Source organism: Hevea brasiliensis, chromosome 8 (assembly GCF_030052815.1).
Source record: "Hevea brasiliensis isolate MT/VB/25A 57/8 chromosome 8, ASM3005281v1, whole genome shotgun sequence".
Taxonomy (NCBI): domain Eukaryota; kingdom Viridiplantae; phylum Streptophyta; class Magnoliopsida; order Malpighiales; family Euphorbiaceae; genus Hevea; species Hevea brasiliensis.
In genome coordinates, this window is record NC_079500.1 from 58,097,922 (window position 1) to 58,109,235 (window position 11,314).

Consider the following 11,314-nt stretch of genomic DNA (forward strand, 5'->3'; position numbering starts at 1 on the left):
GAAAATAATTATTTTGGGTTAAGAACTCAAAATTAAGACACAGGGGCATTTTGGTCATTTCACAGTGTGACACGTGGCACCATGAGATGGTGACACATGGCATAACACATAAGCTTGCCAAATATTTTTAATCATGTAAGATGATTAAAATCAAGATTAAATATAGGTTTGACACTTGGCACAATGTGATTGAGTCACTTAAACCTAGAGCTAATCAAAAGATGACATGTGGCTAGGGTTTAATGTGTTAACCTAGCTATTTAAGTGGGGTTATGAAAAGAAAACACAACCAGCAGCCTCTCCTCTCAATTGTCACGCCACTTTGAGCCTCTCCAGCTATTTCTCTTCATCTCTCATCAATTCAAAGAGATTAGCCATCAATCTCTTGAATTAAAAACACTAGAAATTGTTTCTAGTGTCCTGTTTGCATCTCTAATCTCTTAAAAGGCAGAACTTGAATTTCTAATTAATAGAAAAGGCTTTAGAAGCTGTTCAAGGGCTGCCATAGGTGTACTTGGTGTGGACAAGCTAGAGGGACAACATCTGGTGTCCTGAAGACGAATCTCAAAGGCGCACGCAAAGACATCAAGAGGTTAGTGTAATCGTTCTTGATTTAATCTAGGGTTCTAAAATTAATCTGATTAATTTTAAAATCTTAAATGGCAAATACAGATCCAAAAATATATTAAAAGAGTTTTAATATGTTGTTTATCATTGAAATTAAATAGATAAAAATAAATCTTGCATGGTGCATGTGACCCTAGGTGAAAATTTTTGAATTCAATGGTATAATCTTGTGTTTTTCACGCTTCCGTTCCTTCAGCTCTCTAACCTGTATACTCCCGTGTATCTAGCATTATCGTCTGTTATATGTTACTTGGGCACAAAACAACTGATTTGGCATGAAATAGACTGATATGACATGAAATACACTAATATAACATGAAAGACACTGAAGTAATATTAAAGGCTCTGACATGAGTTTAAAAGGGCAGAGAGTGAAATAAATACACAGAAAAGATACTACTAATTAATTTATTTTCAAAGTGCAATTGAAATATACAATTGACCTAGAATTATGAAATTTCACATATTATTGTCATTTTAAATCATTTAGTTATTCTGCTTTAAGATTATGCACCACTAAGCAATTTGCTTACCGCATTGGACTTTCCATTGTGTAGGTACTAGAGACCAAACACGATGGCGCCATAGCGGCCATACATCGCCTGAAGATACTACGATTCTGATTGTCCAGATTTGCTACAGTCCATATCTCACCTCAGTAGTGTTTATTTTGGTAGGGCCCAATGTACTTAGGTTTTGCATTTTGGTTCATGTATAATGAGAGGTATATTAATTTTGAACATTGTAATTAAATGAATTTATAGTTTGGATTGTAAATAAAGCTTGTAATTTTTGTATACAAATTTTCATATGAATGAACTGAATTTCATTTTCTTGAAAAGATATGATATGGTACATGGCAAAATGATACAGATATGAAATTGTTTTTATTAGATAACTATTGGAACCCGCCAGATGCTAATAAAATAGAGGAGGCTCTGCCCAGGTTTTCACAAAGATAAATTGTGATAAAAAAAATATTACCACATGTTTTCTACAAAGTTTAAAAATTAACAATGGACACGATAGGATAAGATAGGGTGCTCCAGCACCGAATGTGCACTTCTTGCTTAGCTACACTGTAGACGGGTGAGGGGTGTCACATTTAGTGGTATCAGAGCAAAGGTTTAGGTGATTCTAGACCTAAATAGATAGAAAGAAATAGTTGCATTACATGCTTGGGCCTTTAAATATAGTCAAGGTAACACTAATGCAGATTTATTTTCTCTGGTTATTTTAGGTTAAGGTATCGATCTCGGCCCACAGAAAGTCATAGATTTGAAAAGGATAGGTATAGGAAAAATCTGATCTATTGGGATATACCATGGTATCTATGCAATGTTCTCAATGTTTGTGCTGTAAGCTGCAGATTACAGTACCGACTTGGGACTATTGTGTAGAGCTACGTATTTTCGTTAGTAAATCGAGATAAGGATAAGATTGTAAAGCTAGGGCTAGTAAGACAGACTAAAGAGAAAGTAAAGTTTTATAACATGAAAAAGCGAAAAGACAAGGAGATAGCGGTCTCTCGATTATTTATACTAGGTAAATTTTCAGGACAAAATTTTATTTAGAGGGGAAGATGTTAGTAGTATGCCCTAGAGCATATCATTTAGTATTTATTTTGTACATATTTTATTAATAAAAGGCATTTCCACTTTTCCGTTTACATAAGATATTTATGTGTAATAGAAAAGGTCCATTGATATTTTGTTAGAAATTCTATTCTTAAGTTGTTAAGAAAATGAGTGACAGTATTTCTAGTACAAAGTATCATAAATAGGTTCGCAATCGAGGATACTTCATAATAAGGACATGACATATCCAGAAAGATTGTATTCATGTTTGTTCCCAAGTTATTTATATGAGATATAAATAAGATGGAATGGTGAGTCTCATGCCATATGACAAACATGATAGTCACTTATACATGATAAGTAGGCCGAACCAGTGACACTTATGACAAGCATATGGAGTTTACTCTTGTCAATGTTTTTTCATAAATCATATCAGTGCATATAATCTTTAGACCAGAGATAGCATAGTTATCTTGCATATATGTAGTTTGAGTTTGATACTGCTTTCATACTTATACTGTGTATGGGCATATGGTCATGTGTTGGCTCCTACTAGTTATATATGGAGGTAGGTGTTGATCAAGATGGAATATGTTCCTCTAAGTAAATAGAGATAAAATAGTATATTCATTTAATTATTCTTGATGTTTCAAGTTCCTGGTCAGGACAGATAGATTTAATCAGAAAAGAGTTTCTGATGAGAAAATCTTTTTAATCAAGAACTGGAATTAAAAGAGAACATAATATTGATAGCAAATGGAGTTTGACATAAACCATGACTCCAGCTTGAGTTGGGATTTTGTAACAGAGAGATTATAGTGCATGGTAACATATGATTATATGTTCATTTAAGGTAAACCTTATTACTAATTGGGTGGCCATGGCATACTATGCTAGGTGTTAACCATGGTCTATGAGGTGCATAAAATGATTTAGAGAAATCACTTATAGTAAGAAAGAGTTCTGATGATATTAAGAGTTGATATCATATCTCATTGCCAATTAGTGATGAGCCTAGTAAGTCACACACATACACAAGTTATCACCTAATTAAATATGATTTAATTAATTAATTAAAGAGTTTAATTGATTAATTAAATAGGTTTGGTTTACAATTAGATTGCAAAGTCCCTAGCATGACTTGAAACCAAATCTAGATTATTGGATGTATAGTATAAGTTAAATTTATATTTAAAGTGTTTAAATATGAATTTAATTAATGAGAAATTAATTAATAAAGATTAATTAATTAATTTATATTTGATATAAATTAATTAGAAGAAGAGAAATAATTATTTTGGGTTAAGAACTCAAAATTAAGGCACAGGGGCATTTTGGTCATTTTGCAGTGTGACACGTGGTACCATGAGATGATGACACATGGCATTACACATAAGCTTGCCAAATGTCTTTTAATCATGTAAGATGATTAAAATTAAGATTAAATATAGGTTTGACACTTGGCACAATGTGATTGGGTTACTTAAATCTAGAGCTAATCAAAGGGTGACATGTGGCAAGGGTTTAATGTGTTATCCTAGCTATATAAGTGTTGTTATGAGAAAAATAAAACACAACCAGCAGCCACACTCCTTTGTCATGCCATTTTAAAGCTCTCCCTCTCTTCCTCTTCATCTCTCATCAATTCAAAGAGATTAGCCATCAATCTCTTGAATTAAAAATACTAGAAATTGTTTCTAGTGTTCTGTTTACATCTCTAATCTCTTAAAAGGCAGAACTTGAATTTATAATTAATAGAAAAAGCTTTAGAAGCTATTCAAGGGCTTCCATAGGTGTTCTTGGTGTGGACAAGCTAGAGGGACAACATTTGGTGTCCTGAAGATGAATCTTAAAAGCGCAAATACGCTGCAGTGCATCAAAAGGTTAGTGTAATCGTTCTTGATTTAATCTAGGGTTCTAAAATTAATCTGATTAATTTTAAAATCTTAAATGGCAAATGCAGATCCAAAAACATATTAAAAGAGTTTTAATATGTTGTTTATCATTGAAATCAAATAGATAAAATTAAATCTTGCATGATGCATGTGACCCTCGGTGAAAGTTTTTGAATTCAATGGTATAAACTTGTGTTTTTCACACTTTCGTACTTTCAATTAGTATCAGAGCCACTATATTTGCCATTTAGATTATTGATTATATGATTTAATTGTGTGATTTGATCATGAGATGATTGATCCATTACTAGTTGCAATGGATGTGTGGCGGCACACATGGTGAAGCCACCATTGGTGGCGGCAACAAAGGTTCTTCAAGGTGGCACAAGGTTTGCCTTTTAATTTACAATTGTTGTATGATCTAAAAGCTCATCATATGTCTAATTAAATTGTTTAATTAGAATTTTAAACACATAATTAAATTATGATTCAAATCAAAATTTTAAAAATTATTTGAATGTGATTCAAATATGAATTTTAAAAGTTGTTTGAATGTGATTCAAATATGAATTTTAAAAGTTTTTTGAATCATATTCAAATCTAAATTTTTAAAGTTGATTGAATAATATTCAAATCTGATTTTTTAAAAAATGTTTGAATGTTATTCAAATCTGATTTTCTAAGAAATGTTTGAATGTGATTCAAATATGAATTTTTAAATTTGTTTGAATGAGATTCAAATATGAATTTTTAAATTTATTTGAATCATATTCAAATCTGGATTTTTAAGTTGAATATGAGATATTCAATTTAATTTAAGTATATATGTTTTATTTAATTGTTAAATAGTGATATGGATCATGGATGATCATGGACTATAAAAGACTAATGTGATTAGATTTATTTCTTTTATGTTTCTTTGGGATTGTAAATTAATTAATTTATTTTAATTTATTTTGGGCATGTATTATTAAGTCTGTAATAATTTTTGGGTTGTAATTTCATTTATTTAAGTTCTTGTAAATTCACCTTTGTATACCAACGATTACTATGAAATAATGGATTGCAAGAAGTTCAAGGAGGTCAAGAGCATTGGTGGGTCCAGTGGGAGGAATTCAAGATCAAGTGTTGATTATGTATTCCTTCAGTAACTCTTGCAAAATGAATGAATGAAATGCACCTAAGAATGCCCTAATTCAATTCTTGGTGGCTCAGAATTGAATCCCTTAGAAAGTCCATGATCATACCATATTTACTGCTTATCCATGAATGCATGAGATGTATGCGTGTAACAACCCTATGTTCGATAGTGCGTTCTACTGTTCCAGTGACCAGTGTTGTCCGGACTGTCACACCCTACTCCCCTGTAAGATGCAACATGATCCCGTAGTACACCTAATGAATTACCGTACTTCGCCTACCGATAACCCATTAGATATACTACCAGGGATTTTAAAACAATTTTCGTGAAATTTAAATCATCGGTTAAAATTTGGTGTTATATAATTTTTTTTTTTAATTTCGGCAAAGTGCCGGATGTATTTTGAGAAAACAGTTCTTCAATCCTGCAAAAGAAAATGCTCCCAATATGTTTTCTCAAATACAACTTCAATAGCTTCATTTCAATTCACAATTCAATTCTCAATAAACAATCAATTCATTTTCAAACTACTTTCATCATAAAGAAACATTTCATTGATTACAAGACTCAAAATTTATAATATAAAACTATTCAAGTAAATGAAATCTCAACTTTATATTTACGATAATTTACATTTAATTACATACCAAAATGTTTTACAAGATTTTTTATACAACTGCTCAAATAATTTACATACATTCTATTACATGCATACATCAAAACCTATGTACATGGGTATACCTATGATATACCAGGAGCTGATCTGAATATGTCTTCAAAAAAACTTATTCACTGCTCTATGCTCTTTTACTGACGACATACAAAGCTATCATTGTTGGTGAACTCGATGGTGCACAACTATAATTTAAAACATAGTACAATATACATTGACAAAATTCTGATAAATAATTTGGAAATCTGAATACTCATCAAATTCCAAAACTCAAAATATTCATTGACAATAATGTAAATCATTTGTATAAATGACTTTGATCACAAAATTCAATTTATCAAATCATAACTAACCATTTAAGTAATTCCAACAAAATCAATTATACATAAACCATAATTGAAATCACAATTCTTTACCATTCAAAAGCCATTCTGTATCTCAAAAATCATTATGTATCTCAAAAATCAATCTTTATCTCACTAACTAGCAAGACTAATCTGAAAGGTCCATATTCGATGTGATTCTAATTGCCTATGGTCGGGGAGGTCGAATCAGATTCTAACTGCCTATGGTCAGGGAGGTCGAATCATCGTGCACAGTACCATAACAATAATGAATCTTCCGCAAGGGCTATAACGATAAAATAAACTTAGTTCTAACCTCAAATCAGAGGAAAATCTAAGCCTATGCAGGTACCATGGTAATCAAAACACAACTAACTCTATTGTCTTCTCAACAAATGAGAGAGACGGGTAATAACCTAGTCAAGCATCTATAGTGAGATATAAAACAATATCACAATCCTTTCAGTGAGCATAAATCACAATATAATTCGATTCAAATTCAATTCCAATATCCAATAATTTTTATGCTCATCACAATTCAAATCATAAATTTGCATTTTTCCATGAAAATTACCATCACAATTCAAAACATGTTCTATCACAATTTTCCAAAAAATAATTTATTCAATCCATGATAATGCTTAATATTTGTGGAAAAACCATTTCACAAAGCTAAATTCATACATACTATAACAATTTCAATAATCATTGAATTAAATCCAATGCTTATTAAACATAATACATAAGAAAAGTATGTCATTTAATCATATGAAATATTCAAACAAAATCAGTTAACAACTAGTTGTGCACAAACCTCTGATAACTGTCTTGTGGTCTTGACTCAGTGTTTCCTTCCCTCTCCCTGAGTCTTTGCTAACTGAGAAACACAATTTGAAGTGTTTCAGTACTTAATTAAACTGTCTCTAACGATAATGTTTGATAAATAATTCACTGAATGCTATTATTTGCTTAATCAACTTAATATATTGACCCTCGATGCATTTTAGGTAATTTAGGTTTTAACGTTACTAATATGTCACATTCGATAGTCTTTTAGGGTTGGTACATGTTACCAAGTTCATTTCCGTGTATACTGCATTTTCTTGCAATTTGCTGGATTTCGGGTTACTAGTTTGACCTAGTCGGACGACCTAGTTTCCTCGGTTTTCAGGTTTCGGTCTAAACTACAAACTTGTAGATCTATGTCTTATGGAATGCGGGGCAAAATTTCAGATCATTCTGAGTTATTTAGACCAAGTTATGGTCATTTAACTATTGCTGGTCAAATTACACCAAAATTGGTCATTTTAGGTCACTTTAGGTCATTTTAGGTTCGGCCAGTTTTTGGACCCAAACTTGTGCAAGCTCTTTGACTTGCTTATGGTCATTTCTGGGCTTTGGTGTCTTCATAAGACCTGTAGATATGGGTCATAGCTATTCATGGTTAAAATTTCAGGTCAATTGGACCTGTTTTCAGTGAGTTATGGCCTAAACATTAACTGCTGGCCAAATGGTCAGTTTTCAGGCCTTATTTGCACTTAATCCGGATTTGGTCATTTTTCAAGCTACCTTGCAAGCAGAATTTTCGCAAGCTTTCTTCATGAAAGTTGGCACATTTTGTGCCTAGTTTCACCTCCAATTGCTCTCATACTAATTGGAGCCACACACTTAAATTTATAAGCCTAAAACTCAAACTGCCTTATTGAAATTCTTGCATACACATCAAGCATCACTTTTAACACTCACCAAACTTAACATTTAAACCAATTCTGATTATACCACAAGCTAAACATAATTTAAAACATTTTATAGGTCATTTTGGCAGCTTACAATTACATTTAATGTGCACCAATAAGTGCAGAATTTGTCCAACTCAATTTACAACAATTCAATCACCAATTCATGCTCATTTACATGTCAAACTTCACACCATCATTCATGCGCTCAAACTGCCATAACAACCAACACATTTTAACATCATTATTCCATAATCCAAGCATGAATTCCAGCATTCTTCAAGAGCTAACAAACTGCCACAATGGTACATTTACATTCCATTAATTTCCAAGCTTTAAATTTCATTTCACATTTACATATTCTAAATATACATCACCCAATTTATTTCTACACCTATAAACACATAATCAACCCTTTAATCTATCATTTACAAGCAATAATAAATTGTCTTCAAGGAGTTTCCATGGCTGCCAAAAATACAGCTCTCCCTTTAAGCATCAAACCTCAAAATTCTTTCCAAAAGTCAAGTACCCATAACCTCCTTACTAACTTTAATGAAGCACTAACCAAAAACATAAACTTACCACTTTGGAAACTCTTCAAAATCTCTCCAAAACTTGGTCTTCTTGCTGCCTATCTACTGCCCAAGTGATGTAGAGCAATTTTAGTGAAGGAAGCTTCAGGTTTCCATGTTTGGATCATGGGTAGATGAAGGTGGAAAAATGGGGCGGCCATGGGAGCTTCAATGGGAGTTATTTTCTGCTGGTGTTGAAATGAGGTTGAAGATGAAGTTTAAATCTGTCCAAATGCATTATAAAGGTGTCCCACAATGTGAGTTAGTGGACCACTAACTTTAGGAAATTACTTATTTAATTAAAGTTACCAAATTTGCAAAATTTGCCTCATTATTTCCACTTTTATATTATGTACCATATTTTTATTTTTCATTGCATTTTCAAAGTTTAATATCATTTATTTTTAATATACATTTAGGTCAAAAGACAACTCGGGGTGTCAAATGACCACAATGCCCCTGTTCGGGTTGCATTCCCGATTTTTCGGTAACACCGGGTTTTGTCCGTTTTTCGATTTCTCACTTTTCTTTGTACTAATTATTTAATTTTCATTTAATATTTCTTATGGTATTTATACTTCAATAGGGGTCTATTTAAGTCCTAAAAATATTTTCCAGGGTTCCCCGCGGTCCAGGGCTAGTCAACGGTCCACGCCGTGACTTCCCGGTGTGGTCACCCATCGCTAGCGTTCTCGGCTAGCTTAACTTGGTTACATTTCTTTGCTATTATTTTTCCTTTATTTTTCTTGTATTTTCTTTTCTTGTATTTTATTATTTTATGTCTCCTCACTTATATCAAAGTGTAGTTCTAGGCATTCTAGCTGTTCGGACAACACTGGTCACCGGAATAGTAGAACGCACTACCGAACTTAAGGGTGTTACAATTCTCCCCCCCTTAAAATAAATTTCGTCCATGAAATTTTATCCAATAGCCATCTTACAATAGTCATACGCTTGTTTTCTCCTTTCTATATGATCGTATAATCTTCTTTTCCTCAAATTTGTATAAGACTTTTAATAATCTAATACAACGTTTAATTTGTTTGTATAACACCAATCTCCTCTTACTATTGTGCTGTCTAATATTTCGATTCATGTTCCTTCTTGAATGACCCTTGAGGTCATGTTAGAATCATTTATCTAGTCATTGGTCCTCTGACCATTCTAGTCCATAGTCTTCCTCACATTCGTAACACTTCTTTGTTATATCTGAACCAACTGTTCGAATTTTTACTTCCAGAACTCTTTTTATCTGTCAATATTCTATAACTTACTTCCTTTTGTACAGAACTATAACCTTTCGATATTCTAACTTTTGAGTTTTAGATCCCTAAGTAGGATTTTCAAACTTATTTCTAACAATTAAATTTTGTCCTGGCATAACTATACCAAAACAGATGCCGTTGGCAACTATTCTCATCTAGATGTACTATCGGGTAGTACGTAGCTCTATACAATAATCTCAAGTTAGTACTGTAATCTGCAGCTTACAGTATAAACATCAAGAACATTGCATAGTTACTATGATACATTCCAATAGATCAAACTTTCCTATCTTTTATCCTTTTCAAATTCACTGATATCCGAACTTATTCTGATTACAATATCCATTAGCAATTACTAACAGTAACATCCTTGCCCTCATCTAGAGCAATTCCATTACTGCATCTTACTTTTACGTCCTCTTGCCTTATATTAAGTAGGCTCGCTAATTAGCTTTATAATTTATGGTGTGTCAGAAAATACTTTTCGCCGATAAACTCTTCCAAAACTAATTTCACTTATTATCACAATCCTTATCCTAAAGGACTAATCACTAATGCATCAAAATTTATTCCCCTGTAAAGGAATAATAATAGAACATATAATTCTATCACTAACATAAAAGTATTCAGACTCCTTCAACTTTACTGGTGCCATTCTGTATGGTGTTATGGAGATTGGATCAACACTAGGTATAACATTAATTTCAAACTGCACTTCTCTTTCCGGAGGTAATCCTGGCAATTCATTTGGAAACACATCTGGAAAGTCATGTACTGTAGGGATATCTTTCAATGCTGGACTCTCCACTTGGGCGTCTACCACATGTGTCAAGTATGCTTCACACCCCTTTCTGATCATTTTTCTGGCTAGTGCAGCCGAAATGATGTTTGATGCCAATAGCTACCTCTTCCCATGTATTACCACATCACTGTACTGGGGGAGACCAAAAGTGACTGTCTTCAGCCTACAGTCAATCATGGCATGATGCCTAGCTAACCAATCCATGCCCAAGATGATATCATAATCTCTAAAGGGCATTTCAATGAAATCGGATAGAAAAGTGTGTCCTTGGATCACCAAAGGACAATCTCTATACATTCTATTAACCCTAACCTCCTGTCCTAGCGGACTTGTTACTAGCACCTCAAAGTCCATTTTTGTACATGGAACAGCAATGCAATCAATGATGCTAGCACTCACATAAGAATGGGTAGAACCCAGACCAAATAACAAAAACACATCTTAGTAAAAAGTTGAGAAGGTACCAGCCACAACATCAGATATCTCGACTTCTTCCCTCTGCCTCGTTGCGTAAACTCTAACCGGAGCACTGTCTTGCTCTGATTGTTTCACATTGCCTTGGCTGCCTGCTAGGCTACCTCTACCCCTGCTTCTACCTCTGCTAGGTGGTTGTGAACTTCTAGTGACAAGGCTCTGAACTGATCCTTCTGCAGTAGTAGGAGGTGGTCCAACTCTGCGA